Source organism: Heterocephalus glaber, unplaced genomic scaffold (assembly GCF_053883595.1).
Source record: "Heterocephalus glaber isolate CG9 unplaced genomic scaffold, H.glaber_assembly_v1.0 deba00001463, whole genome shotgun sequence".
NCBI classification, from domain to species: Eukaryota; Metazoa; Chordata; class Mammalia; order Rodentia; family Bathyergidae; genus Heterocephalus; species Heterocephalus glaber.
This window is the reverse complement of record NW_028258310.1, coordinates 329874-357819: the sequence shown is the minus strand read 5'-3', so window position 1 is coordinate 357819 and position 27946 is coordinate 329874. Positions and strand designations below refer to the sequence as shown.

General features: G+C 40.5%; 1 protein-coding gene across 10 annotated transcripts in view; it reads right to left on the bottom strand.

Moving 5' to 3' along the window:
• The window catches only part of Sncaip (synuclein alpha interacting protein), a 151399-nt gene extending 123769 nt beyond the window's left edge, over positions 1-27630 (bottom strand). For 3 of the 10 annotated variants that reach the window (XR_015438804.1, XM_021266275.2, XM_087180511.1), the window contains exon 1: positions 27335-27478. The gene's annotated coding sequence lies outside the window, so the exon portion shown is untranslated. The other 7 variants (XM_021266273.2, XM_087180506.1, XM_087180508.1 and 4 more) reach the window with 7 other exon arrangements.
• Between the last annotated feature and the right edge of the window lie 316 nt (positions 27631-27946).

Here is a 27946-nt window from a genome sequence, read left to right as displayed (position 1 = left end):
TTTCCATTTCTCCCTTAAAATTGCAAAGTATTTTGGCCACTTACTACAGAGAACACTGTTGTGTGTTGCGCACATTTCCTTTTCAAGACTGAAGCATTTATTCCAACTTCTGGACAGGATGCTGCTTGACTGTCCTCAGTGTCCACTTTCTACAGGAATTGTTCCTTGACTATAGAAAGCCAGTTTCCAGGAGCAGCCTGTGCCCAACGACAGGATGGGATGGAACTGTAAAGGCCAGGCCCCACTGTTACAACTCAGTACAGTGCTGGAGGCCTCTCCCTACCTCAGAGCTCTCCCTGTGGGTTAGCTGAGGCCTCAGGTGAGACCACATCAGAGCCCAACTGCTTTCCTGCTGACCTTGCTTCACTCCCTAATAAAATTCCTGCACAGAGTCCATCTCCCAAGAACCTGAAATGTACAATGACACTCCAGAGAAGCCACCCGCCAAAGTTGGTGTGCTTCCAAATTTATACTGACCAGGCCCAATGCACCATCACAACTGATTCAGCTTTTACTGTTTCATAAGAGCTGGCATATCTGCTTGTTCTACAACTACAAATGTGTATGTTTGGTTAAGGAAGATGACAGAAAACAAAAATAGTTTAACCTAGTCAAATGATTACTTTGACTTATTTACACTGTAGGGATCAAACCTTAGATACAGCACATGAAGAAGTCTTATCTTTTGGGTCACTGGCAATTCTTCCTCTAAATGTTCACAATAGGGCCGGGGATTTAGCTCAGTGGTGCCGTGCCTGCCTCGGGAGTGCAAAGTCCTGAGTTTGATCTATGGTACCACTGAAAAAAAAAAAGAGAGAATGAGTGCCCATGTTCACAATAAAATTATTCCCTCACCACAATTATATTCTGCTATAGATGAATGCTAAAACATTAGCTTTTGTTTTTCTTTAGAGTAAGATTATACAGCATCTTGAACATCAAGAAAAAGAAAAGAGGGTAACTGCTTAAAAATATGTGTTTAAATTGCCTAGAAATCTTCCTGCCATTCTTTCCACTGTGTTAATAAAAGTGAAGGCAATTTGTCAAATGCATTTTAGAATATCTCCTAACCAAATCTACACTGGCTTAAAAATATCTCCAGCCATTTAATAACATTTCCTAAAAACTGCAGTCATTAAATCTATACCTATAAAGTCAATATTACTTTTGTTCAAGGGATAAAAATTGAAGGGAATAATTCACAAATTACTAAACTTATCCAAAATCAGTGGTATATTCATTTGTATTGTGGTGACAAAGAAATATTTCACATGCTATTTAATCTAGGACTATGGTAAAGTTGCACAAAATCTGCACATTTTTCATTAAGATACTTTTCAATTGCAGCATGGAACTTGGAAAATTTTGAAAAAAATGTTTCTTGTAGTATGAAGCCATAGCTCCTAGATTACACTTTGCTATTAAAGTAGTTTCTCTAATCCACCGTAACTTCCTCTCTTTGTTTCAGTCCTGATGTTCACTGGCTGAACTTGTGCAGTCTCTCTTACTTAGCACCTTTCTGTTGTGACACTCTTGAATAGATTACTCAGGTGTTGATGCTGAACACTAACCTAACTGCCAGTCCATTGTCCTGTACAGTAAAAGGCTAACCTCTTAACATTCCATCTTATTTTGTTACCCATGCATGAAAGAGGCAACAGAGCATAATTATCAATAGCATGGACTTGGATTGGAAGTTCAAATCTCAGCTGGGCTTCGTTGTTAGCTGTGTGACATGGGTGAGTCACTTAAACACTTTTTTTAAACCCAGGCCTTCACACTGAGCTGCATCCCAAGCTTTTTTTAAAAAAGATTTCTTGGGCCAGGGATTTAGCTCAGTGGCACCAAGCCTGCCTCGAAAGCACAAGGTCCTAAGTTCAATCCCTGGTACCAAAAAGTTTTTTTTCTTTAATCTTGGGGTCTCACTATGATAAATTGCCCAGGCTGGTTGGAACTTGCGATCTTCCTGCCTCAGCCTCCTACAGTGCTGGGATTACAGGTATGTGACACCAAGCCTGACTCACTTTAACACTTTCTGTGTTTTTTTTTCTCTTAATCTGTACAATAGCAGTGTTAATCATACTTACTTCACTGGGTTATTGTGAAGAATGCTTAACACATCTAAAACAGCATAGAATTGAGCCTGCACAGGGCATATGTGAAATGTGATAAAAATACACTGAATGCTTAAAAATATTCATTAGTGAAAGACATCTTGCCATTAATGCCTCTCTAAATACTTAAAATACTCCCTCCTTGTTTTAAATACTTATTCCATCATCCACACAATGTCTTTTATTGTAATAATTTTTTAATTTAAATATCCACTGTATCTTTTGATCACCATTTGTATGTACTATGTAAGCATCAGCAACTACCAGTTTGTCATTTCATTTCCCCCGAGAGCCTCTTCTTATAGCCTCTTTGGAGTACTCAAGCCTGCTGTGCCCTCCTCTCATGTTGATGTTTGACTCATTACTTAATTCACTTCCCTCCTTTTCACAAGCTCAGTCTTCCACACTTACTTCCTCCAACACTACCACAGTGCAAGTTCCATTTGCCCACTTTCTGATGACTTACTGTCATCTATCTCTAAACATTCAGCCCTCTGTGGCCTAACCATGTTAATTTCCAAAATGTAATTTATAACACTCATAGTGGATTGCAAGTCATAACCTTCAAGGTACACAAACTACAGGGCTGTTGCTGCTGTGCACCTAGTACTCCTCCTGTGACACGTAGGATAGTAAGCTCCATCTTGGCTCAATTTGATGGTGTGGCTGAAGTGGCCACATCTCTCTACCAAATACTTAGATTATGGAGAAAATATTTATCCTTTTAGGTCACCAAATTCACCATGACAGTTTAAGTGCTGAAGGAAAATGTCAGAACAATTAGAATATAAGATGTAGTTTCAAACTATATACAAAATTGGATTTTAAAGGGCGCACAGCTCTTCTGTAAATGAGGTATGATCTCTGCCAACAAAATATCTTTATTCCCACTTCGTCTAATGCTATCAGCAACAGGATCAGCACTACTTTGAGTTTCTGGGATTCTTCAGGGCTGTGTGAGGTACAAAGGCCTGTACCCTACTTTTACAATAGTTACCACGTAGCAAGGCAGATATGCTCTCCAAAGGCACACCCCTGGTGACACATCTCTTCCAACCAGGCCCACCTCCTGACAGCACGTTTAGCTATGAACTCATCAATGGATCAATGTTCTGATGAGTATAGCCCCCTCTATGATTGAGTCAGCTTCCCCAACCTTCACCTCTACACAGGTAACTTTTGGGGGATATTCTAGACCTAAACTATAACACATGGTTTTAATAAATTTCAAGTGATACGAAATTACTAAGCAATTAATGTGTGCCAGGCATTGTTATAAACGCTTTCCATGCATTAACTTATTTAGTCTTCATAACGACTAAGAAAATAGCTTTACAGTTGAAGAAACTGAGTCATGAGAGACCAGGTGACTTGCCCAAGGTTATAAGTCAGGCTGTTGACACCCACTTTGCAGATCTGAAAGTATATTGTGTGGACACAAAGTATTCGTGCTTTGTGTATAACAAGGGGACCTGTATTTGTTTCCCTGGCATATGGCAGTTCCTCAGTAAGCGTAAGTTTAATTACTGAGTTTTGCAGATTTTTTATTCTGTTACTTGGGATTGTACTCAAGGCCTCATGGATGGTAGTCAAATGTCCTATGACTGAGCTATACCTCCAGCCCTTTTTGACTTTTTATTTTGAGACCAAATCTCTCTAAGTTGCCCAGGCTGGCCTTGAACTTTCTATCCTCCTGCCTCAGTCTCCTGGGTGGGTGAGACTACAGGCAGATTCATTTGTTTAAATGAGCATAATTGCTAAATTAAGATGAGAACTTCAAGTGAGAATTGGGAAGTGGAACAGAAGATAAAGACAAATTTCACAATAATAGAGTCAGCTTTTTCATAGTCCACGGGTTGTCTCAAGGCAGTTTCCAAGCCTGCCATTCCCATGCCTCTGTGACAGTCCTGGGAAAACTTGATGCTTGGATTATTCTGTATTTCACAGTCTGATTAGTGCAACTCAAAGATCACCTTTCAAAAGTTCTTCCTTAATCGCCTCTCAGATAAAATTTGCTTCCTCCAGTCACCAATGACCTGGCTTCAAAGGTGTCAAGTAGCTGTCAAAGGAAAATTGTTCCAGACAAGTAAAATAGGCAAGAAAGTTCACTCAAGACTGCTTCAGAATGGGAGAGAGACTAAACTCAACTGAGCCAAAGCAAAGATGGTGGAATCACAGGCACCGGGGAAGGCAACCGGACAAGTACCAAAGGACATTAGGGTTAGGCCATCTGTGCTTGTGGCCTGTCACTCAGTGAGGTCAGGCTCTTCCCTTCCACAGAGACTGGGGGTCTGGATTTCCATCTTCCCTGTGATTACATTCTAAAGGAAGGGTTGGTTCTTAAGTCCCTGAGAAAGATATTCGTGGTTTGTGAAGTTGGCAGGTGTTTGGAAGAAGATTTACATCTCAAACAGGAAGAGAAAGGAACGTGACTAAAAGTTTCCTAGAGTGAATGTTCTGAGAAAGGAAGGTCAGGGACCTTAGTCAGAGGAAAGCTGTCTGAAGCTGAGTCGAGCTCAGGAGAACTGTGAGGCTGCTTTGGTCACAGCACAGACATCTTGATGACACTTCTTGCTGCATTTAATGGAGTCTTCTGTCTCACAATCCATGAGCTGTTAACTATGCGAAGCCTCGGTGGTTTGCAGCCAGCCCATTGATACACCCAGTGACTGTTTCAAGAATGAGCAAAGGGGGCCAGGGATTTAGCTCAGTGGTTCCGCTGCCTGCTATGCAAGCACAGGGACCCAAGTTGATCCCCGGTACCAGAAAAAAAAAAAAAAGAGCAAAGGAAGACCCGGAAATGTATATGAACAGTCTCATTTCTGTCTCCAAATGCAGACAGACTTTCTACTGACATGAAACAAAAAGGAAAAAGTTCTCACTTAAGTAATTTTTCTCAATTTGCAACAAAGAAAATGAAGTCCAACAGTGTTGAGTGATTTGCGAGACCATGGCACTAACAGATGCCAGCGTCGGGACTGAAACCCAGTTTGCTCGACCCACTGTCGGAGCTTCTTACATTATTATGGGCTGCTACGTTCAATAGAAATCAGTGTCCAGTCAGAGAAGGACTCGGCTCGCAAGAAGTTCAGTGAAAAATGAAGATATCAAAATGGTGGCTGGAGACACACCTCAAAATGAGGACGTAATAGCCAGGCCTAGGTGCCTGGCTATGGGAAAACTTGGGATCATATTATTACTGCACTGGCTGGTCCAGTGAGTCCAGGTGATGGGGCTTGGTCGCCCAGGTGAGTGACCAGCATATCTGGACCCATCCCTTCCACAAATGTCTTTGTTCTTTCCCTGTGCCCTTGCTATGTGACCCACTTCCCTATGGGTTCAACATTAGCTAAGCAGCTGTCCTGTGATCCTATGGCTTCATGGCAGTCTGACCCATGCTGTACCCTCGGTGGAACCTTGCTATAAATCACCCCTGACAAAAGGCCTTGGTGGCCACCCCAGTCAGGACCCCTCCTGGAAATCCAGGAACTATTCTTCTCTCCTTATTTCCAATAAAACTCTCCTAACTTAAAAAAAAAAAAATAGCTACCACGTATTGGCTATGCAAGGCAACCAGTAGTAAAACCTAGTAGGAGTCAATAAGCTAAGCAGATAAGACTCGGAAAATATCTAACCAAAAAATAGGTTCTATAGTAATGTGACATTTTTATAGTCACATTTTTTAGCCATAACAGCAGTTGAATGGTAGACATAATAGTACTTCAATTTAGTCATTTATCTAAAAATGAGTTTTATCTTGGCTCATAAATAAACAGTGACATTTCAGCAATTTGAAAAGCTCAGCTTCACCTTTTGCTGTGAGGCTCATTTTACAGTTACGGAAACACATGCCTTTCTGTGCCATGTTGCTTAATCTTTGATTTATGACTCCTTTTTGTGCTAACATCTTTCTGCAAACTACACAGTTTGCACAAGCTCAGCTATTTCATTCTTAGTTCTAATCTTAATGGGTTATTTTCACCACAGTGACCACTTCTCTCGACCAAATATGTTAGGGAGAAAGTACTCATCCTTCCAGTTTACCAAATACTACTTAGTGTCTTAGTATGTGGGAGTGTAAAATAAGTAACACACTTCTGTAAGAGCCTGGCTAGCTCTTTCAGGAAGCCTCTGCTTGCTTACCCTCTGTTCCTCCCATTGCTTGTGTTAATGTGATTCCCAGCAAACCCCTTAAGAGCAATTTCTGCCTGTTTGTTCTCTTTCTTTCTCCACATCACTTTCAGCAGGGTCCCTCAGCCAGCAAGTTAAAGAAAATTGAAACGGCACATCAGAGTAGTTTCTCCTCCAGTTTCATCTTGCCTGCCTTTTAATGGTGATACCTGGATGCTTATAGAATCACTCTAACCTTTTCACACAGCCGGGCTACAGTTCTAAGTTTTGACACATAAATCAGGGAACACTAAAAATGTCTCTTATGGCAGTGCAATTAATTTAGAGGAAATCTATGTCTCACTCAATGTCCAAGGAGATAAGTGTAGGTTCTTATATCCTCTCTCACCTATATCCAAACATTATGGACTTGGCAGGTGTGCGGCAAGGTCTGCACTGTAAGGGTGTTGCCAATGACTGTTTGCCTACAATGTGGATTTTCTTCTCTGTATTTCATTATTTATGTTATTCTGGAAAGTGGAGAAAAATCTCATTTTTAAATAGAAGTTATTATAAAAATTTTTGTAAAGTATAAAAAGATACTGGTGATTGAATATTGAGTGAAAAGATTCAGGATATAAATAATATATCTCAGAAGATGCATAATTATGGTATCAGATACACTAAAAAACACATCAAAATGCTAATCACTGTTTCAGAGTTGGAAAATAATTTTCAATTTTTCTGTAGATATGTCTTTGTATTTTCCATTTTGTGTGTTTTCAGTGAACAAGTGTTACACTATAATTAGCAATGTTTACAAAAACATTCATACAGCAGCACAACTTATTTTGGATGCTTTAAGCCCTGAATTATATTTGTACAGTTATTCTTTTTTATAGCAAAACATTTCTTGGTCCATTTTAGGCAAACATAATGATAACACTCATCATAGGGAATGTGCACCTGTACAAATGGGAAAAGTTTGTACAGTTATGCTTTCCACAAATATTTACTGAGTTTCATACCATGGGGCAGGGACTGTACCAGGTTTCATGAATTCAACAGTGAAAAAAGGAAAGTACTGCATTTTTCAGCAAACATTCTTGAAGAGGAAATGGACAATAAGCAAAGAAACACAGGGTATGTTAAACTGGGGAAAGTGCACTGATAGAAAAATAATGCAAGGCAAAGGTACAGAGGATTACAGGGGATTGACAGGAGACATCAAATCTGCTGAGTCTATATCAAAGAAACTAAGGAAGACAAAGAAGCTAAAAATGTAAACAAAAGAGCCTTACTAGGTATGGTGGGTTAACTAACGGTCAACTTGGAACGCCCAGCTGACCTGAGTCAGTGTGGTTCTGAATGTGCAAGACTCCGTGAGAATTGTTGGCAATAGCATAAAAGGAGAACTGGAGAGGAAGACCATATGCTGTGGATTTTCCTGGAGAAGCTTGCTGAGGCTGGTATTCCCGATTTGAATCCAGCTGTTCTTATCCTCAGAGGAGCTCCAGTCCTCACTGTCACTGGGAATGGTTGCATTTCTGGTCAGGGGAGCTCTGGTCTTGGCCTTGAGCGTCACTTCCCAGCTCCAGTGCAGGTACCTCAAGCCTGGTGCCACAAATCCTTCACTCCACCGGCATAGACTTTCTAGCTTCATCACTGGCCTTTGGGCCTTCCCAGTGCAGATACTCAATACAGACTTGCAAGACACACTGCCCTGGGCTCTAGGCCTTTAGCTGGATCTGTGCAGGCACTGCTGTGGGGTCTACCCCCTTGGCTGGATTCTTCAGGTCTCTAGCATGTGGATAGATTCTTGTGCTCCTCTGCATTTGACTTTTTGGGTGAATATTATAAAATAATCCTACAAATTATGTGTCCTGTATTAAATCTATTCCCTTGCAAACCCTGACTACAACGCAAGGTTAATACCACAGGGATTTATCATTCATTTGTCCTCTGTTGGGCAATATTATGATCTGAACATGTGCTTCCCACAAATTCATATGTTGAAACCTAATCCCTAATGTGATGACATTAGGAAGTAAGGACATGGGGAGGTGATGGGGTCATGAAGAATTAATGTTCTTGTAAAAGGGGCTCTAGAGACAGCTGTGTCCCATTCCAGTAAGTGAGGACATAGCAAGGATGCCCCACCCAGGAGCCAGAAAGTGAGTCCTCACAGACACTGAATCTTCAAGTGCTTTGATCTGAACTTAGCAATCTCTGGAAGTATAAGAAATAAATTCCTGTTCTTTATAAGCTACCCAGTTTACGGTATTTTGTTATAGGAGCCTGAACAAAGTAAAACAGACACTCAGACTCCACGGCCTACACTTTTAATCATTACTCTGGGCTGAGTGATAAATCACTAAGCTTATTATTATTCCACTGGAAGTTTTATTTTTTATTAGAGGAATTGTAAAGTACATATTAACTTGAACCATTAGTTTTGAACCTAATTTAATAACTTTACATGTTCCTTTATAATTTTAAATATCTATGTTTAAAAGGGGTGACATTTTACTCCCATGATGTGCCTGTTTTATCTTGCAAGCTGTTGCCATATAAACTGCTTCTACATTTGCCTTACTTGGTTGCTCCTCTAAGTAAGCTTGTAGCATCAAAGTTATTAAGATTTATAAATTAAGTAAGTGCCTCAGTAAGTCCTACGAAACTCAGCTGAGTTCTCTATTCACCCATCATCCATCCTTCCATCCATTAAATATCATTAATAATAACTATAATAAAAACAGCATGGTACTGGCAAAGAAACAGACCTGAGGATCAGTGGAATAGATTAGACGATGCAGAAACAACTCCAGACATACTCAGCCACCTCATCTTTAACAAAGGAGCCAATCACCCTCATTGGAGAAAAGATAGTCTGTTCAATAAATGGTGCTGGAAAAACTGGATTTCAACCTGCCAAAGATTAAAACTAGACCCATACCTATCACAGTGCACTAAACTAGTGGATTAAAGAGCTAAATATCAAGACAGGAACAGTAAACTTGCTGGAAGATAAGTTAGGTAGAACTCTCAATGACATTGCATAGGAAAAGATTTTATGAACAAAACTTCAGTAGCACGGGAACTAGCACAAAGAATCAACAAATGGGACTTCATCTTATTAAAAAGCTTCTGCACTGCAAGAGAAACTACCAACAGAGCTAAGAGACAACCTACAATATGGGACGAAATTTTTAGCAGCTGTACCTCAGACAAAGGTCTACTATCTAGAATATATAAAGAATTGAAAAAAATCAGACCCCCCAAATTCAAAGACCCAATTCAAAAATGGGCATCCAAAATGAACAGACATTTCTCAGACAAAGAAGTAAAAACAGCAAATAAATATATGAAAAAATGTTCAACCATCACTGGTCATTCAAGAGATGCAGATGAAAACAACACTGAGATTCCACCTCACCCCACAAAGAATGGCTGCTATCAAGAAATCAACCAATAACAAATGCTGGCAGGGGTGTGGGGAGAAAGGAACCCTTCTCCATTGTTGGTGGGAGTGCAGATTGGTGAAACCACTGTGGAAATCTGTATGCAGAAACCTCAAAGAACTAGGATTAGAGGTCCCATTTGACCCAGCTATTCCCCTACTGGGTATCTTCCCCAAAGAATTAAAAGAATCATACCACAGTGATATATGTGCACCTATGTTTATAGCGGCACAATTTGTAATAGCTAAGGTTTGTAAACAGCCCAAGTGCCCATCAACTGGAAACTGGATAAAGAAGATGTGATTTTTTTATAAAATGGAGTACTACTCAGCCATAAAGAACGAGAAACTAGAGTCATTTATAGCTAAATGGATGCATACTGAGGCCACACTCTTAAGTGAAATAAATAGGACACACATGTGTAAATACCGAATAGTATCTCCAGTGTGAGAAACTGAAAGTGTAAATAAGGATGAAAATGATTAAAACGAATAACTGATAATATGAAATAGGAAAAGGTCCAAAGGTGGAGGGGTGGCGGGAGGGGAAGGGGAAAGGGAAGAAGGGAAAGGAAAAATTATGACAAAGAAAAAAAAAATGGAAACAAAGTCTATGTAAATAGGGAAGGGTGGTGGGGATGAAGGGCGCATAGGTAATGGGGAAAAAAATAAGAACTAAGATACATCATGTTCAGGTACAAACACCCAATGATAAATGTAAATGTATTGTATACCTAAAATGTACCAATTAATATATAAATAAAAGATAATAACTATAATAATTCTTTGCATTTCATTTTTATTGCTTTTACCCTACTATAGACCTCTTTAAAATTCTCACTTTTTTGATGAAATACTGTCCTGACTGGACTCCTTAAAATGCATATCATGTCCAATTCTCAAATATTTTTGTCATATTACCTTATAAAAATATACTTCGATTTTTCCCCCTTTAAAGGACATACTTTATGTAAATAAATTAGTACCTTGTCTGGTCTATAATAAGTGCTTAGTAAATACTATTATTTTTGCCATAGCTACCACCCTGACCTAAAGCTAAGCATGGGGAAGCATGCAGCAGACACAAATGAGACACTGTGGTCCAGTGGATATGGAGAACAGTAAATAATTATCAGCAAACAAACTGGATGGAGGAAGCAGTCAGGAGAAATGAGTTAACAGGGCAAAAAAGCTGGGAACCAGAAGAGGAAAATACACAAGAGACTAACAGATGCTGGAAATTTCAAGGAGTTTCAAGTTATTTGATAAGCGGTGGAAGGGTAAAATATTGGGCATGGGTCCCATGAAGCTGTACAGGTGAGCAGGGCTAAAATCGTAAGGGTTTGTTATGTCATAAGGTTCTAGATTCATTCTAAAGCCTATGAGGACTTATTAAAGATGTGCCAGAAAAATCATTGATGAAATCAACTTTAGAAATGGTACAGGAACAGATCAGAAAGAATTGAATTAAATTAAAATGTTGATACAGTAACCAAAAAGGGAAAGGAATGCAACCTAAATAAAGACATTAGAAATGGAGGGAAGTATAGAAAAGAGATGATAATGTTGAGAGTTTTAAAAATAAATAAGGCAAGACTTACTGAGCCTTTGGATGTTAGGAGATATTGGGGAGGGGAAAGCCCAAGAGAAGGGAGTGTTATGGATAATTTCCTTGAAGGCTGGGGCCATTCACTACATGAGGAAATTGGGACAGAGTCAGGTTTTTGAAGGAAAAGTGATGTATTTACTTTGAGGGTGTAGACTTTGTGAAAGCTGATAAAATATCAAAATGCAGGGCCAGGGATTTAGCTTTATTCCACTGCCTGCCTCATAAGCACAAGGACCCGAGTTCGATCCCCAGTTCCAAAAAAAAATGCACGTTGCCAGAAGACAAAAAGAATGTCTATCAGAACTAGAGATAAAAATTGGAAACCACCACAGAAATGATAGGCTAAGCCTTGAGAATGGATGACACACATCTTTGTAGGATTACTCATTAATATCATTCACTGAAAAAGATATATAAACTCCCCTCTTCCACAGTGGGAAATGGACCAATTTTTGGCTCCAATCATTCTTTTAACTTTATCTTCTGCCAGTCCACACCATACATCTTATTGTGAAGTCTCATCAAACAAAATACAATTTCCAAAGTTCTGTCAGACTCCAATATCATCCCCTAAATTTCCTGCCTGATGAATACTCACTTGGCCCTTAACTCTAAATCAAATGTCACTTTTTCTGGGAAGCCTTTGATAATCTGACCATCTTCATCTCTATTCTAAGGAGACTTCACTGTTCCCTCCCTTAACACTATAGCACTTGATCCCTAATATTGATTCACACTTTTCCTCTGTGCAAGATGGAAAGTTCTTAGAAGGAAAAGATTGTATCCACACAAGGAAAGGTACCAAAGCATGGTTACAAAATGACTGCATCAAGGAATAGGTCTTTCCTCTTCAAACAACATCAATTACTTTTAAGAACCTATGACTACTGTTTGGCAAGCAGCCATGGAAGGTTCTTGTGTACAATGTTATGGCTTCAGTATGATCCACTAAGAACTTCATTTTCTTCCTATACTACTGGTACTCATGTCAACACAACTGATGTGAAAACAGTGCCATCATTAGACTAATAATTACTATGTGTGCATCAATTCTCATTGAAAATGTGGCTGTATTTCATTCAAGGCAAAAAAATAAGAGAAGAAATCTAAACTGAAGTACTACAGAGGATTGGACATAGTAGGTGACTTCACTAGGATCAATTGGGAGATGATTATAACCTTTTAATGTGATAGATCTTCAAGAAAGGATAATTCAAAGACAAGGAAAAAAATGGGAAAAAAAGGAAAGGAAACTAAAAAAAATATAGTTAGTTGATATCTGTTCTATGCCCAATAATGAAAACATATCCTTTACAAAGACAAAATGAAGGAATCTTGTTTGGGATTGATCATAAAGAAAATGATACTGAAAGAAAAACCAAGATACAAATGTTTAGATGACAAGATACACATGTTTAGATGACAGTAATTCATCTCTTCTGGCAATAGAATATTTGTTTTTGTCTGCTCATCTTCTTGCTCAGAAAGGACAATCTATAAATCCGTATTTGGACTAACACCAAAAGACCTTTCACATTGTTATTTCTCCCTTGACTCAACTTAGTTGTAAAAAGGGGGGGAAAAGTAACATTTCTGAAATTTCCTTTCTTTTTTCTAGATTGTTAGAGAATACTTGACACTGAAAGATATATCCATGTGGTCTGAAATTTCAATGATTAAATTTATGTCAAATGGAAAGAACTGGTAGTATATTTTGCTTTTTAAACTGGTCACTACTTTAGGAAATTTGCTTTTTTATTCTTGATAAACATTTTAATGTTGTGTCTTGTGCTAGTGTTCTGTGAGTTATGGGTGAGATGATGTCATCACAGAATGACCTCTTTTATGTGGCTCAAGAATGAGGACTCTTAAAAGGCAGAATGTGTATTAGTAGAAAATCTACTACATAAACATTAAAATGCTGGTTTCTTACTCAATATTAATTGTGAATAAACAGATATACCCAGGGAGCCTGTAAGAAATTCAGCCCTAAGGATCACCTGTCTTGAAATTACCAAGAAGACAGAAGAGCACAGTAATTAAGTCAAGGATGCTGAATTGTCTATGATTCAACCCCATGATTATTTAGTGGACACAAATAAGAGTTTATTAGTTTAGAGATACCCAGTGATCCCAAGTGGGTTATGTTTTAATTTATTAAATACTTTAAAGTTACAACTTTCTTTTCTGGACATTCTGTGACTGTGTATCTTGTACTATGAACAAACGTTAAAAACCCTTATTTCACTTTTTATTTTGGCCACTGGAGCTCTGTGTGATCTTAGCCTTTGACCTTTCTGTTTCACACTTCCCATTTCTAACATTTGTAAGATAATAAAAATTGTTTTCCATCCACATTTCAATTTTTAAAATAATGTAACAATATTACAAACCCAATAATATGCTTTTAAAAAGCTGGACTTGGGCTATAGCTCAGTAGTAGAGCACTTGCTTAGCATGTGTGGGGCCCTGGGTTTGATCTCTAGCACCATAACAAACACACAAAAAACTGAATGATAATGCAGTCATGTGCCACAAATATTTCAGTCAGTGCTTGACTATGTACATAACAGGGTCCCACAATATTACATTGCCTATCTGGCCATCTCAATTTGTGTAAGTTCACTCTGCAACATTCACACAAGGATTCAATGAACTAAAACACATTTCTTAGTATGTGTCTCCATCTGAGACACAGGACTGTACTTACCTTTGTTGAATGCACATTATGAGCCAATCAATGTACTAAATTCTACCTAAATCATGTCATTCTCATAATGGACTTCTGAGATAGGTAATTACCTGTGTCAGGTTCGTGACAGGAAACAAATAACACACTCAAATGCAATTTGAGGGTAGTTTAATAAGAAGACCGTTTATATGTGCAGCAGAGTTTGGAGAAAGCACAAGAGACAGTGTAGCACTCTGAGTTAGTAAGACCTCAGTGGGCAGCGGTCAGCCTGGGGTCTGAAGGAGGGCATAGTTACCAAAACCCAGAGAGCAACCTTTGAAAGAAGGCTGTTGCCAACAGCTGGGGACCACAGCATAGGGAAACCCAATCTCTCTTTCCTCACTTATCTGCTAATCTCCTGCCATTGCCTTCTGTTGGCCAAAACCCAACCTGAAGAAGTGAGGCACCAAAGGAGCCAGCCAATTCCTCCTACAGGCTCAGCAGGCATCTCAGTGCTCAGAGCAGGTGGAGAAAGGCAGTGAAGCCAATGTCCACTACTCCTAATTGATCCCAAGCTCTGAAACTTACCTTGAATTAATGAGGTGAACAAGGGTTTATTAATAAAAAGAAAAGAAACCATATGAAAATGTTGAAAAGCTTAATAAGCCTCCCCAAATCACACACACAAGCAGCGGAGCTAGGTTTTATTCTGAGGTTCTTCTACCTCCTGTTCACCTTTTCCCATGCCCTTCATGTGCTATTGGGTGTTTTAGGAGATACTGAAAGTGAGTGACAGTAATGCCCTCAAGAAGTCTGTAATCTGTGAAACAGTTTTTATTATGATACTTTTCCATCAAAGCTCAAAATTTTCCCCTAGCACCTAAAGTTCTATAAAACCTGATCCTAAACCTCTTACCATTCCATCATGTGTTCCAACCACTGGCTGAGCAGTGAAGTCTTCTGTAAGGTGACATTCTGCCTACTTATTTGATAGTACCTTGACTCAGATGCTCTGAGTGTAAATAACTTAAGTAATGTGCTATCTTTTGTAAAGATAAGTCTCTATCTTCAGCTGTAATGGAGTAAGCCCTAGGTCTTAGATTATGAACACATTTACTTTGCAAAACTTTATGCATTCAGCTAAAATATATTTATCATATAGTACCTGCTAGACCCTGTGCTAGTTGCTTGCACAGACTGAGAAAACAATTCTTACCAAATAAAAACTGACTTTCTATAAGGAATGAGTCAATACTGTCCAGAAAGTACATGAAGGTGGGTTAATTTTAAGGCAGGCCATAGGTACACATGCAGGAATGAGTCATGATCTGGGCCCTAGCACACCTTTCCCTAATTCTATCTTGCTTATTCTGAGCTTTGATGTAGGATATGATCTTGTAACAAGCACAAGTCATCCTATTTCTCGAGCTAATCAAGTATTCTGCTAGTTTTTCATCTCTTAAGAATAAGGACCTCTGCTTTGAAATACCAGCCGCTTTGTATAATGACTTGCCTAAAAAAGATCAAATACGACATTTTCCCTGTGGGTTTTTTATTAGTTCTGCTTTTGAGCAGGGGGAGGACACTTTTTCATGCCTGATCCTGACTGAAATGGCACACAGAAATCTTTCATTTTTTCTCAGGGACAGGGGAAGTGAGTGGGCATAGCTCCTCCCTTTCATGCAATGCAAGCATCAGCTTTGCATTTTTAAAAAACTATTGTACAATGCATCAGATAGGCAGATTTGCCAAAAGGGGTAGAAAGAAAGAAAGAAAAGAAGAGCTGAGCTGGTTTCCCACATGGAGGTTTTAATGATTTTGGAAAACTGTCAACCTGGATCAAATTTCTGTACTAATTTGACGGTTTCCCACTGAGGGTAAGAAAACAAAACCAACAATTAGCTTCATGATAATTAGATTTCAAAGAGCTATCTATTTTCATGATAATTCTAAAGATGAAAAAATTCATTTCACTAAAACCCCAAATACTTCTTGATGCTTACTTCATGCAGGACCTGTAGGTAAAATCAAATATCCTCTGGGTGTTTACATGGGTGCACACACTTGTAACCCCACTGCAGACAGAAGTTTAGTGTGCACAGAATTTCTGCTGCATAAAGTACACTTATATACTTTATGAAAGAGAGAAGCAATGATCAAGTCTTTTATTGGGAGAAGCTTATATCCTTCTCCTCACCAAGTCAAACTGTAACTTTTGAAGAGCTCTGCTGTATTTCCTAGCAACAGGAGTAAACACTGTACTGCATCCAGGGCCTAAGATTTGTAACCATGTTAATCTGTGAGTACTCAACATAATTAAAGGTTAGACTTTTCAGTTGCATTTTTAGTGCACAACAGTACTGCTAAATTATGATTATCATCAGCTAAGTGTGCTTACATCTGCAGAACTCAGGGAATGAAAGTGAATCATTTATTTCCATCTTGATATGACTGCTCTTCTCAGAGGCGCAATTTCTGAGTTCATGGGCCTTGGAGTTCATTGGAATTCTATGGCTAAAACACAGCTTGGAGACCTCATTTATGAAAATTCCTTTAAACCTTTCACCACTTTGACAGATCCAGTCCAAGTTCACTGAGCCAATTCAAAAGTAGCTCTCAGCCTTTTTAAAGGTTTTCAATTACACCAGCACAGCACACCAGAGCCATCATGTTTGAAGAATATTTTAGTTGCAGAGAAACGAACTTTTTTTTGAGGCACAAATGAAAGCATTTCCAAAACTGAAGTGAACAGATGCAAAGCTTTGTCTATCTTGAACCATCTTTGCCTCACTAAAGACAAGATCATCAAATAACTTAAACATGGCTAATGTTTAGTTATCTACTATATAATATATGCTATGATTTTTCTCTTGAGAATTTACTTTACAAAAACACTGGCAAGCTCCCTCACCCTCAAACTGTTCCAGATAGTTTTTTAAGGAATTGTTCAAAACATTTTCTAATTTCATTCATCCTCCTCATACATAGCATGTGACAGCAGGATTTACTTTTCCTGTATGCATTCAGAAACAAAAATCCAAGCAGGTCAATGAGCTCTCCAGGTTGACATTGGTAATCAATGGTAAAACTGAGGTCAGGCCTAATTCTACCTTCTATTTCCATGCATTCTTCAAGTGGGCCTGAGCTAACCATACCCTTTTCCCTTTTAAAAATGTTTGTATGACTTAACAGGTCAAATGCTAGTAATTTCTCCCATTTTCAAACTTTAGATGTATAAATATGTGATTATTAGAGTTTTATGGAAGTACCAACTTTTAAACTTGTATGAATTATTTTAAGTGACATTTATCACTGAGGGTAAACCAGATAAGCAAAAACATGCCCATAAGTTTTCAAGAAGCACTTGCAAAATTTAAATACCATATGGATAAATTTACTAGGGATATAAATCCCCTGTTCTCTCAGAGGAGAAGTGATGGCTATAAGAGGACTGGAAACATGTAGAATGCTCATAATGAAGAGGACTGGATACGTGTAGGATGCTCATAATGACAATGCCAACAGCTCCCTGATATAGTCTGTTCTTGCTTTGTATAGTGTTGTAAATGTTAGATGGCCATTTTGCAATCTCAGTGGGAGGGCTTGTTCACTGAATGAGATTGTTAGATGTGTTTTGCTTCCTCATCCCTTTAAATAAGAATACAGTGCACCCTTGATTTATGGACTCAATTCATTCATGAGGGCTGGATGCAACTCAAGTTGGTCAATTGAAGGCTCAGGCTCCTCTACACAGCCTTCACAGTCTCTCTCCTGTGTATAGGCAGATATGTGTCCTTCGAGAGACATCAGCCCAGAATTTCTCAATGAACCCCACATGGGAAAGGGTGTCGTCATGTTCCTTCCAGAACTCTTGAAGGGTTAAATCTGTATCTGAGACCATCTAGAAATACAAGTGACCAGCATTCAGGTCTTAACTCAAGACTTTTGCCATAAGTTAAAACTAAAATTCTGGTTGTAATCCAAGTTGTTCATATGTCAGGCTGATCATAACTCGAGGGTCCACTATATTACTATTTAAAATTCTAGACTGCTTACAAGTTCCCCTAGTATTTGATATTAAAAAGGTGAAACCAAAAGCTAAACAAAATGTGCATATGTTCAGTACAATCCCAGGATAGTGGCCTAGGCCTGTGACTACAGTCTGTCTATTCAGTCTGACTCAAACGAAGTTCTGTGACTCTGGACAGAGCTGAGTTTGAAATGGGAGGCTCTAAGCCAGGAGAGTAGCAAGCAGAGGCTGGAGAGGTAAGCCTCCCAAACCAAGCCCTTCAACTCCTGTAGCTACAAATAATCTTCTTCCATTCATTCATGCATTCACCGTGCACTGAGTGCCAACCCTTGTCAACAGGGATAGAATGCAGTCCCTGTTCTCAAGTCCAGGCTGAAGAGCAGACACTGTCTTTCTCCTGTGAGGGCAACAGCACAGGTTTGAGCTAACCGTTGAGGAAGACAGAGGTGGTGGTCCTTGAGTCAGCCTGGCAACTGAGAGTCCAGGCCTGCAGTCACCTAAGAACCCACTCATCACAAGTGGCTGATGAGCACTGGCAATCTGGCTAGTCTAATCTGAGTATGAAATACACACCAAATTAAAAAAAAAAAGAATGCAAAGTATCTCATTAATAATTTTTTATATTGATTGTATGTGGAAATGCTAATATTTTAGCTAAATTGGGTTAAGTAAAAGATAGTAAAATTAATGGCACCTGTTTTCTTTTACTTATAATGTGCTTACTAGAAAATGTGACATTACCTAAGTGGTTTGCATGCATGGAGTCTGTTACACTTCCATCAGTGTTGGACCTAAACAGTCTATAAGATAACACTTGGGGAGAAAAATAGGGAAGGTATGCATGGAGGCTGCCCCAGGGCAAGTGGGCTGGTGGGGAAAAGTAGCTGTGGAAGGGCCAGGGATTTCGCTCATTGGTTCCAGCGCCTGCCTCTCAAGCACAAGGTCCCAAGTTTGATCCCCGGTACCCAAAAAAAAAAAAAAAAAGAAAAGAAAAGTAGCTGTGGAATGAGGAACAGAATACACAGGGGAACCCATCGGGGGCTGCAAGGAGGGGCAGAGACTGGTGGTGTATTTGCTCTCTGAGTACAGTTTGTCTGCCAGATTTCATTTGCAGCAAAGAGAACCCAGAACATAAAGCCCATGATAATAACATCTTGAGTAAATTAGAAGCAGCTTGTGGCTTAGAGTGAGCAATGCCCTACCGCGGACCAGACCAACTAACTACCCCTAGCTTTACCCATCTGTGGTTAACTCTTCTGGTCACTCTTGCCTTCTCAAGGGAAGGCCAAGATTAACTGGTCTGCTCCTGTGTCCCTCTGCTTCTGTCAACTAAATCTCCAGAAACAAGAAGCGCTCTAAATATCCTGGGGGAAAAAACACCTAGAGAAGTAGACAATGCTTTGTGACTAGAGTTCTGTAGCTACAAAGAACTGAGAAACTTGAGTAAAATAAATTCTTTATACTTTCTTTTTCACAAAACTTACCACACTTCCTTTATATTATTTATGAGGAGCCTCCTTTCTGATGAGAAATAAGCTAGATGTATGTACACAAGCTCAGGCTCCACATCTGTCTGCTCACTTCTGTGACTGTAGCTTAGCATACAGAGGTCAGCATAAAACAGGCATCAACAAATATCCATGAAAGGAGGCACACAGAGAATTTGCAGTCATTTTGTTGTTGTTGAGTATCTACTAAGTTAAAATTTTCAAGTGTGAAAACGACACCCAGAAATGTAGTAGGGACCTACCTGGAGATGATCATACCAATAGTGTTGACTGTCTGATAAAACCTGCTCTGCATGTGAAAAACTCTTCACAAGTGAAGGACAGTGAGCCAACACCTTCCTAGCTCTGGAATGCTGACTGCCCCTTTTCTGAACACATTCCAAGAGGCTCTTGAGGCAGATGAATACTGAGGCTAATTTTGAAAGAGATGTGAAGGCTGAAGACCAGAACTAACATAGACTCCAAAGTTCCCTGGTGCAGGTCTGATGCCTTACTTGGTAGGATGGATAAACATGAAGTCTGGGCTGGGGATTTAGCTGAGTGGTTCTACTGCCTGCCTCACAAGTGCAAGGTCCTGAGTTCGAAGCCTGGTACCAAAACTAAAACAAAAAAAACCCTGAAGGTAAGGTGAAAATGTGATAGTGATACAGGTATGGATTTTGCATTTAATTCCATTTTTGTCATTTTTCAGCTGGAAGAGTTCAAGTTCCTTCTCTTAATGTTCCCTATAGCTTAACACAGGGTCATGGTGCATCTTTTAGGACTGGTTAATGATAACATACTTTTCAAAAAAGGCTGGCAAGTGGAAATTGCTCAATAACTGGTTACATGTGATACATGGTAAACACACAATGGCTGTTATCTTTCTTCTGGATTATAGCTTTTACATAGGTTTTTTAAATCTAGACTCCATGGAGTCCTAGGAAATCCAAAGATGGGATTCAAAAGATCCCTGAAACCCCTGAAATGAAATAGAAAGCGGTAGGGATATTGTATATATGTACATCCTTTTTCTCCAAGGAAAGAATCCATACCTTTCATGAGAACCTCAAGACTCTCAGAGTGAAAAACAGGTCAAGGAGCATTAAGATTCTGTGGCTTCCAAGGTATTTGATACCCATTTCATATATTTATGGAATAACTCTGAATGACCCTCAAAACCAAGCGTTTTCTGTGCCTGGAAAAGAGCTTGCATTTTATACTCAGTCATACAACCTCCTATAACTGGGTCTTATTACCTAGAAGTAGCAGGATCACAAGAATATGACTGGAGTTTCTAAGGCAGAAATGCGTCTTAATTTCAAATGTAGTGCTGGAGTCCTTACCTCTTTACATCTTTTTCATCATCTTTTTCTATATAATTGATGCTCAAGGGAGGCTATTAAGAGTGTTTTACTTTAAGGTTGGGTCACTTCATCTTTGACATCAACAACAAAAAACATCCAACATGACCTTGGAGAGCCCAATAAAAGCTTGATTCTACTTCACAGCCACCCAGATGAGTTTCTGGAAGGTTGGCAATCTTCAGGAAAAGGGAATTAATGTCAAGCAAGGCACCTTAACTCTCTAAACCTTTGTCTCCTCATATGTGAAAAAAAAAATGATGGATGACACCACCTTTCAAGGGCTGTTGTGAAGAATTGAGTAAGAAAGTAATTGTAAGGAACCTAATAGGCATCCAACACAGAGCACCTCATTAATATTAACTATTAAACATCCTCTTTGATGGCAGGAAGAAAAGAGATTCCTCATCTGGTCTCCAAACCAAAGATTTTAGCCTAGACTTAATTTGTCCCATTGATATTTTCAGTCTCATTCTTGAGGCAGTTATTAGTGACCAAGTTAAAAAAAATAATAAAAACAATCGAGAAAGCTGTTGAAAAAGTGTCTAGTAAAAATTTCAAAAAGAACCTGTATTCGTACCCAATATTCAGAGATGAAAATATGTGACTCAAGTGAAAGGAAACAAAATAAACTTGAAAGAAATTCACGTGGAAAACTTCAAAATGAAGAACTCAACACACGTTTTTCATTCATTTAAACATTATTGAGCATACATAGTGTAAAAAATACTATAAAGCATAAGAATATGCAAAGAAAGAAAGTATAGGTTTATTTTTTGGCCATTTGTCTGCAGAGGGGGAGAGACATGTATATCCAAGACACATGTATATCAAATAACACAGGGTGATGCAGGGCATGGGTAAGAGGGGTGATCAGCAAAGGCTCCTTCAAAGTGCCACACTGCAGTTGACTCTGTAAGGATAACAGATATTCAATGGATCAAGAAAAAAGAAACTATCTCACTGACACAGTAACACATGCAAGTCATGAAGATGGGAGAAAATAGAGTACTTGTACTTTAAAGTTGTCAGGTCAGCCAACACAGTGATGATGTGGGCAGCTAGAGGTAGCATTTGATGAACTTATCCTTCGCACCCATCTCCTATATCCTTAGAAAAAGGCAGAGCCTACATCACAGAGAACTTTGGGATTAATGGTCAGCAGTTTAGATTTCCCCTCAGGACTATGACAATGTTTCAAATGATTCTTATCAGACAGTTACATGATCTGATTGTATCTAACCCAGAGCACTCTGGGAGGGCAGTGCCATGCTCCTCATTTCCAGAAGACCCCAGGACTGGGTACGTGATCAATCATGAGCTAAGGGGTATGCTCCAAATTTTGGTCGTAGGCATTGCATGAGGCCTGTGCAGGTGATTAGAGTTAATCCTAAATTTTCTCCTTTTCCTCCAGGGCTTAAGCCTAAACTGATGATATTCACTTGCCACCGTGGAGTCAGTACTGGCTCCTCCCTGAACATTTCCTTTATAGGAACCTATATTTGCCCCTTCCTACTTAGTAAGTACAAACTGGATTTCTGTCACTGGCAACTAATAATCCTGAAAAAGGAAGGAATCAAGACAGCTATGTTTCAAAAACTAAAAATAAGTTTTTTTAAAATAAATGGTAGATTTAAAAAATCTACATTACTATGACAAGAGTACCTTAAAACATTTAAATCTAAAAAAGTCACTTAGGGATTTTATAGCAAACTCAAACTCAGCCCTCAATAATAAAAAGCCAGGCCAGACTGTTTGAGAAAATGTTACTGCACTAGATAATGGCACATTCACTTATTCAATTAACATTTATTGAGTATCTTCAGGGTTCTTAGGCTTGTGCAATAAAATCTATACAAGTGTGTGCTTGGGTTTAAGCTGGTCCATCCCAGGCCCTTCTGTAAAGAGCAGCTGTGTACACTGTCCAGAATAATTGTGCAGAGTCAAAGAAGCCAGGTGTTTCTATCTGGCCCAACAGCTGCACTTGGCAGTAGGGACACCACCTGAGTTCCAGCTTGGCTATCTATAAAATGAGGCTGATGAAGCAGCAGCTCAAAGGAGCCTTACATAACAGACAGAACAGAATGTGTTTAGAATTACTCTCCCCTGTAGTAAAATGTCCACTAACATTTATGGAAGAGACTGGACAAGGAATTGCACCAGGCCAGCTTTGCTTTGCTTTGCTTTCCAAGAGAAAAATTCCACTACTTGCATGTGTTTAACTGTTATTAAAGATCCTACATCTCAATGTTGTTGCCTCCAGCCCTATTTCCACGTGGCCAGGCCCAAACAAATTTCAAGTGTCTGTCTGTGGTATTGTGGTATTTTTTTAGTTTTGCCACCCTGTGTCCATCGCACTTCTGATAGCAGATAGCAGCGCTCCAATATCTTTGTGTGTCCCTGTGTGTGTGTGTGTGTGTGTGTGTGTGTGTGTGTGTGTTACTGAGGACTGAACCCAGGCCTTTCACACTGAGCTGAATCCCCAAGCATTTTTTACATTTTATTTTGAGACAATGTCTCTCAATTTGCCCAGGCTGGGCTCAAACTTGTCATCCTCCTGCCTCAGCCTCCCAGAGGGCTGGGATTATAGCCATGAGTCACCACGCACAGCTCCAGTGTCCTTCTTCCAACAGCAGTGCTCCAAAGTCCTTGAGACAGCTCCAGTGTCCTTTGAGGAAGTACTTACCAACTCCCCATTGTATGCCCCTGTAGCAGAGCTACCAGTCAATGCTTCTAGCCCAGTAATGTACAAGTCATTCAACTAAGCCAAAGGAAATCTCCTCTCTTCTCTTTTTTTTTTTTTTTTTTTTTTTGGGATACCAGGGATTGAACTTGGGACCTTATGTTTTCGAGACAGGCAGCAGAAGCACTGAGCTAAATTCCTGGCAGGAAATCTCTTGCCTGCTAAGCTGTGTCCAGGGGCACAGCACTCCAAGGTAGACTTTCAGGTGTGTATCCTAAGAGTGGTTTTGCTGACTTCCCTTTGACATGTAAGTATCCCCAATCTTGGATTTTGTATTCTGTTGCTTTACAACTAAGGAAACTTAACTGAACACAATAGTCTTCTGCAATTTAAACACTAAACAATAGCTAACATTCATTGCATACTCTGCAGCTTATAAAGTATTTTCACCTTCAATTTATCTCTTTTAATCAACCTTTCTGGAACTGGATTTTCCTCCCCCCAAATAAATCACTTATTGACTTCTCTATTTCTCAGAACAGTGCAATCATTCTTTCAGTCACTTCAGCTTTTTTAAATCTCAGAATGTTTTTCACTCCGGGCTTTCACCAGCACCTGGAGTCAGTCACCTAACCTTAAATATGAGCTCTCCCAGATAGATCCCTTGCTTCACATTTTCCCTGCTTCCACCTTTGTTCGAGCCATCCACCCTTCCCAATCATGTTCTGCAGACTGTGCCACAGACCTACTGTCTCTGTCCTAATGCCACTATGCAAAGGATACTGCTGAAATTATATTATCATGGTGTCACTCCTCTTCTACATGTTGTTTACAAAATAAAGATTATGGGGCAATTTATCAGGCAATCCCTTCACCGAAATTCTGGACTCTCCATAAGCAAGCTCTGCCTCCGTCTCATTTACACTATTCCCCAGCAGAATAAGACAAGTTTATGCAAAAGTACAGACTACATAAAACAAACAACAACAACAACGAAGAATAAGTTTTGCAGCTCCCTCTCATCTTAAGTAGTCTTTCTATACCCCATGAATCTGGGGTGACCTTATGATTCAGTGTTGCCTATGGGAGAATAGCTAATGTGATATAAGCAGAGGCTTAAAAGTTGCTCTTAAAATGACAGCAGTTCTTTCGCTACTCTTCGGACACTACTGGCTGCCATGTAAAAATCCCAGGCCAGTTTGCTGGAGAAGAGGAGATAGACACATGTGCCAGTCACCTGTGCCTGGATTAGATGAACCGCCTTGTTGAACTCACCAAAATGACCAAAAGAATCACAAACCATGGTAGTTTTTTAAAGATACTAAATTTTTGGGTGATTTGATAACTGATCAATGCATAGCTGATAAAACATTTAAGTTTATATGGTAACCTTCTCCTCCAAATTCCTTTTCAATTACTATTTAGTGTTTTGGGTCCTCAATTATAAAATATCTTCTTTCATGTTTTGTATCATTAATTTTTTATGTGTCCTATTTCCTTCCCTTTAAGTTCCTTGTATGGAGATAGTACATTTTATATTTTCATATTCCAAATATGTACAAAGTAAATACAGCAATAACTCTTTAGGAGTCAACTAATACTTTTCCAGGTCCCAACCATCAGCCATATCAACTAAAAAAATCACCATTTCAACACATATTTTGATCATTAATTTTAAAAGCTTCAAAAAGAGCTCAGATGCAAATCATAAAATACAAAATCTAGTTATCCAACTGCAAAATGATATATAATATATATTTAAGTAAACAATCTACAAGTTCATTTTCAGCAAATCTCATCCTGCAGGTGAATCTACAAGCAAAGGGGCAAAGGAAACAAGTATATAAGAGTAAATGCTTCACAGAAGCAACTATTTGATTTTCACTAGGATATTATTTTTCTCCCATGACACATATTTGTCCTATGTGGTTTGCAACTGTAACCTGAAAGATTGCCAAATACTAGGCTTTTATTCTAAGAGTGTCACTGATTCTCTTGCTGCTTTTCAATTAGATTCTGCATTTAAAAGACACTCCCTTGTGCTTTTAATAATAATGCACCTGCTCCTTGGGAGATTTTCTCTTTCGACAAGAAATGCCTTAAATATGGCAAGAAAAATGGCTCTAGGGTTTCTCTCATAATATGATGTGGGTTTCCCTTTTCTTAAGAGCAGTAAAATATGGCTACAATTCCTTCCAAATAAACAGCAAAAACACAAAGTTTCCTGGCCTCTACTCTGTATTTCCACTCTACACCTGCATCCGAACAACTGCTTGTAATTAACAAAGCTGTAGCATGGCAGACTGAGAACTTCACTTGCTTTACTCACTTCCTTTCAGACCGCAATAAACAGTAAATGTCAAATTAACAAAGGTATCATCATTTGAAACCTACTGTTTCATAAACTTCAAGGGATGCTTGCTATGGAGACAATGAAGGTTACATTCAAAACCATATCTTCTTTTAAACCTTTACATTTTATTTCTGAGATGTTCAAAGCTCTTTAAGAGAAGCATCATCGTTTTCTTTCTGATTCTAGACCTTGGAACTCATACATATTTGATTACGGGTAATCCTTGGCTAATTCTCCTTTTCCAGAGAGACTTCTGTGGTCAGTATCAAAATATCCCACCTTTTTCTAACAGTTTTAAGGACACTATAAAGGTGTCTCCCTGCACTCTACCATGCTGAATGTAACTTAACCCTGAGATGCATCAGAAATAACCAGTAGACGCTCTTTCCCAGGTGTGCACACATTAACATATTGCTTTCCTACACCTTGTTCTCTTTGCTTTTAAAAATTTCAATGTGTACAAATGAAATGAAGATCTCAACCTATCTTCAACTGGGATGTCTGCTCCACAATAAAAAAAAAATTCATCTTGGACACGGCACCCTGGCCGGCCTCCACGGCACGCAGTGCGAAGGAGACTGTCCTGAGTGGCTCCTTGATGGACACTTGTCAGTAAGAACCAGAGGAGTGGGCCCAGCCTCCACCAGTGAAGAAGGGGCGCGACAGCAATACCTCCTTAATTAACTTTCCCAAGGAAAGCGGTGTTCCCACAGGAAAAAACAGCGCGTTTCCACCTTCCCAGCGGTCCAATGAAAATGAACAACAATGCTGTTGCCTTTTTGTTTCCTAAAGACTTTCTTCCCTGCAAGCAGTAGCGTGTTCCTCAAAGAATGCTAGTATTTCCTGTGGAAACTGTACGGCTGCCAGAAATGGCTCATAATTTTCCCTCTTTTCTTTTTGCAAAAATGATACAAACAAAACATGGCATTTGACAAAAGCCAAAATTGGGTCCACCCCACTTACCACCTGCAGACGAAAGTCATCACCACAGAGAAGGCCGAGAGTGGAGCATCCCCGCAGAGGGTATTCGGACGGCCGGGGGGAGGGGGGTGCGGCCGCTGGACGGGGGCTCCCCGGGCTGCAGCACTGGGTCCCTCCTCACGCGTGTTATTTGCCGTTACCGCGGTCGCTATTGCTACTTCACCCCCTCCGTGCATCAGCGTGGCGGGGCCGCCGACCGCCCGCCCCTGCCTCCCAAACGACCCGGGCGGCAGCGAGAAGCATCGGCACGGCGCGCCGCAGACGAGCGAAAGCACAAACCGGGAGCGCTGGGCAGGCTGGTCAGCGGCGAAGGGGGGCGCCCGGTTACTATAGAGACCCCAAACCTCCGCGGGCGCAGCTTCCCGGCGGCAGGCGGCACAAAGGGCCGGGCTGGGGTCCTAACGCGCCTGGCGCCGCGCAAATTTAAAGCGCCAGCCCCGCCGCCAACCCGCGGCTCGGGACCTGCACTCACCGTCGGGCGGACGCGGACAGACAGACAGTCGCGCGGACAGACGGCGGGAGCGGACTGGAGGACGGGGGCGCCACCGCGGCGACGTCACAATGCGGCGGCCGCGCCTCCCGGGTCCCGGCGCAGGGCGGGGCGCACGGGGCGACCGCGCGGGAGCAGCTGAGGCGGGGGCCGGGCCGCTGCGCCCCACTACGCCCCCTCCCGCCCCGCGTGGTTCCCCCCGCCCCCGGCCGCCCGCGTGCGGACCTGCTCTCCAGGCTTAACCTTGCGCGATCCACCTCCGCTGCCTCTGCTTTTCCCGACTGGGTCCTCCCGCTCCTCCCGCCTACTTTCGGGCCCCGCGCGTCCCACTCCCCACTCCCTACCCCTCCCCACGTGCCTCGCCGCCTCTCCCGATCCTCGCGTAGCCGCGGCCATCTCGCCGGTCCTTAGACCGGCCCAGGTCCGGCGTAGCCGGGAGGACCCGGGAAGGCAGGGTGGGGACCCCAGCGTCTGCGCGGCGGGCAGAAAGAGCCCTGGCCTTGGCACCGGTCTTGCCCCCTACCCGGGAGGACTTCGCCCAGGAGCTTGGGGCAAGGAAAGGGGCTTCTTTGCCTGAAACGTTCTCTACGCAAG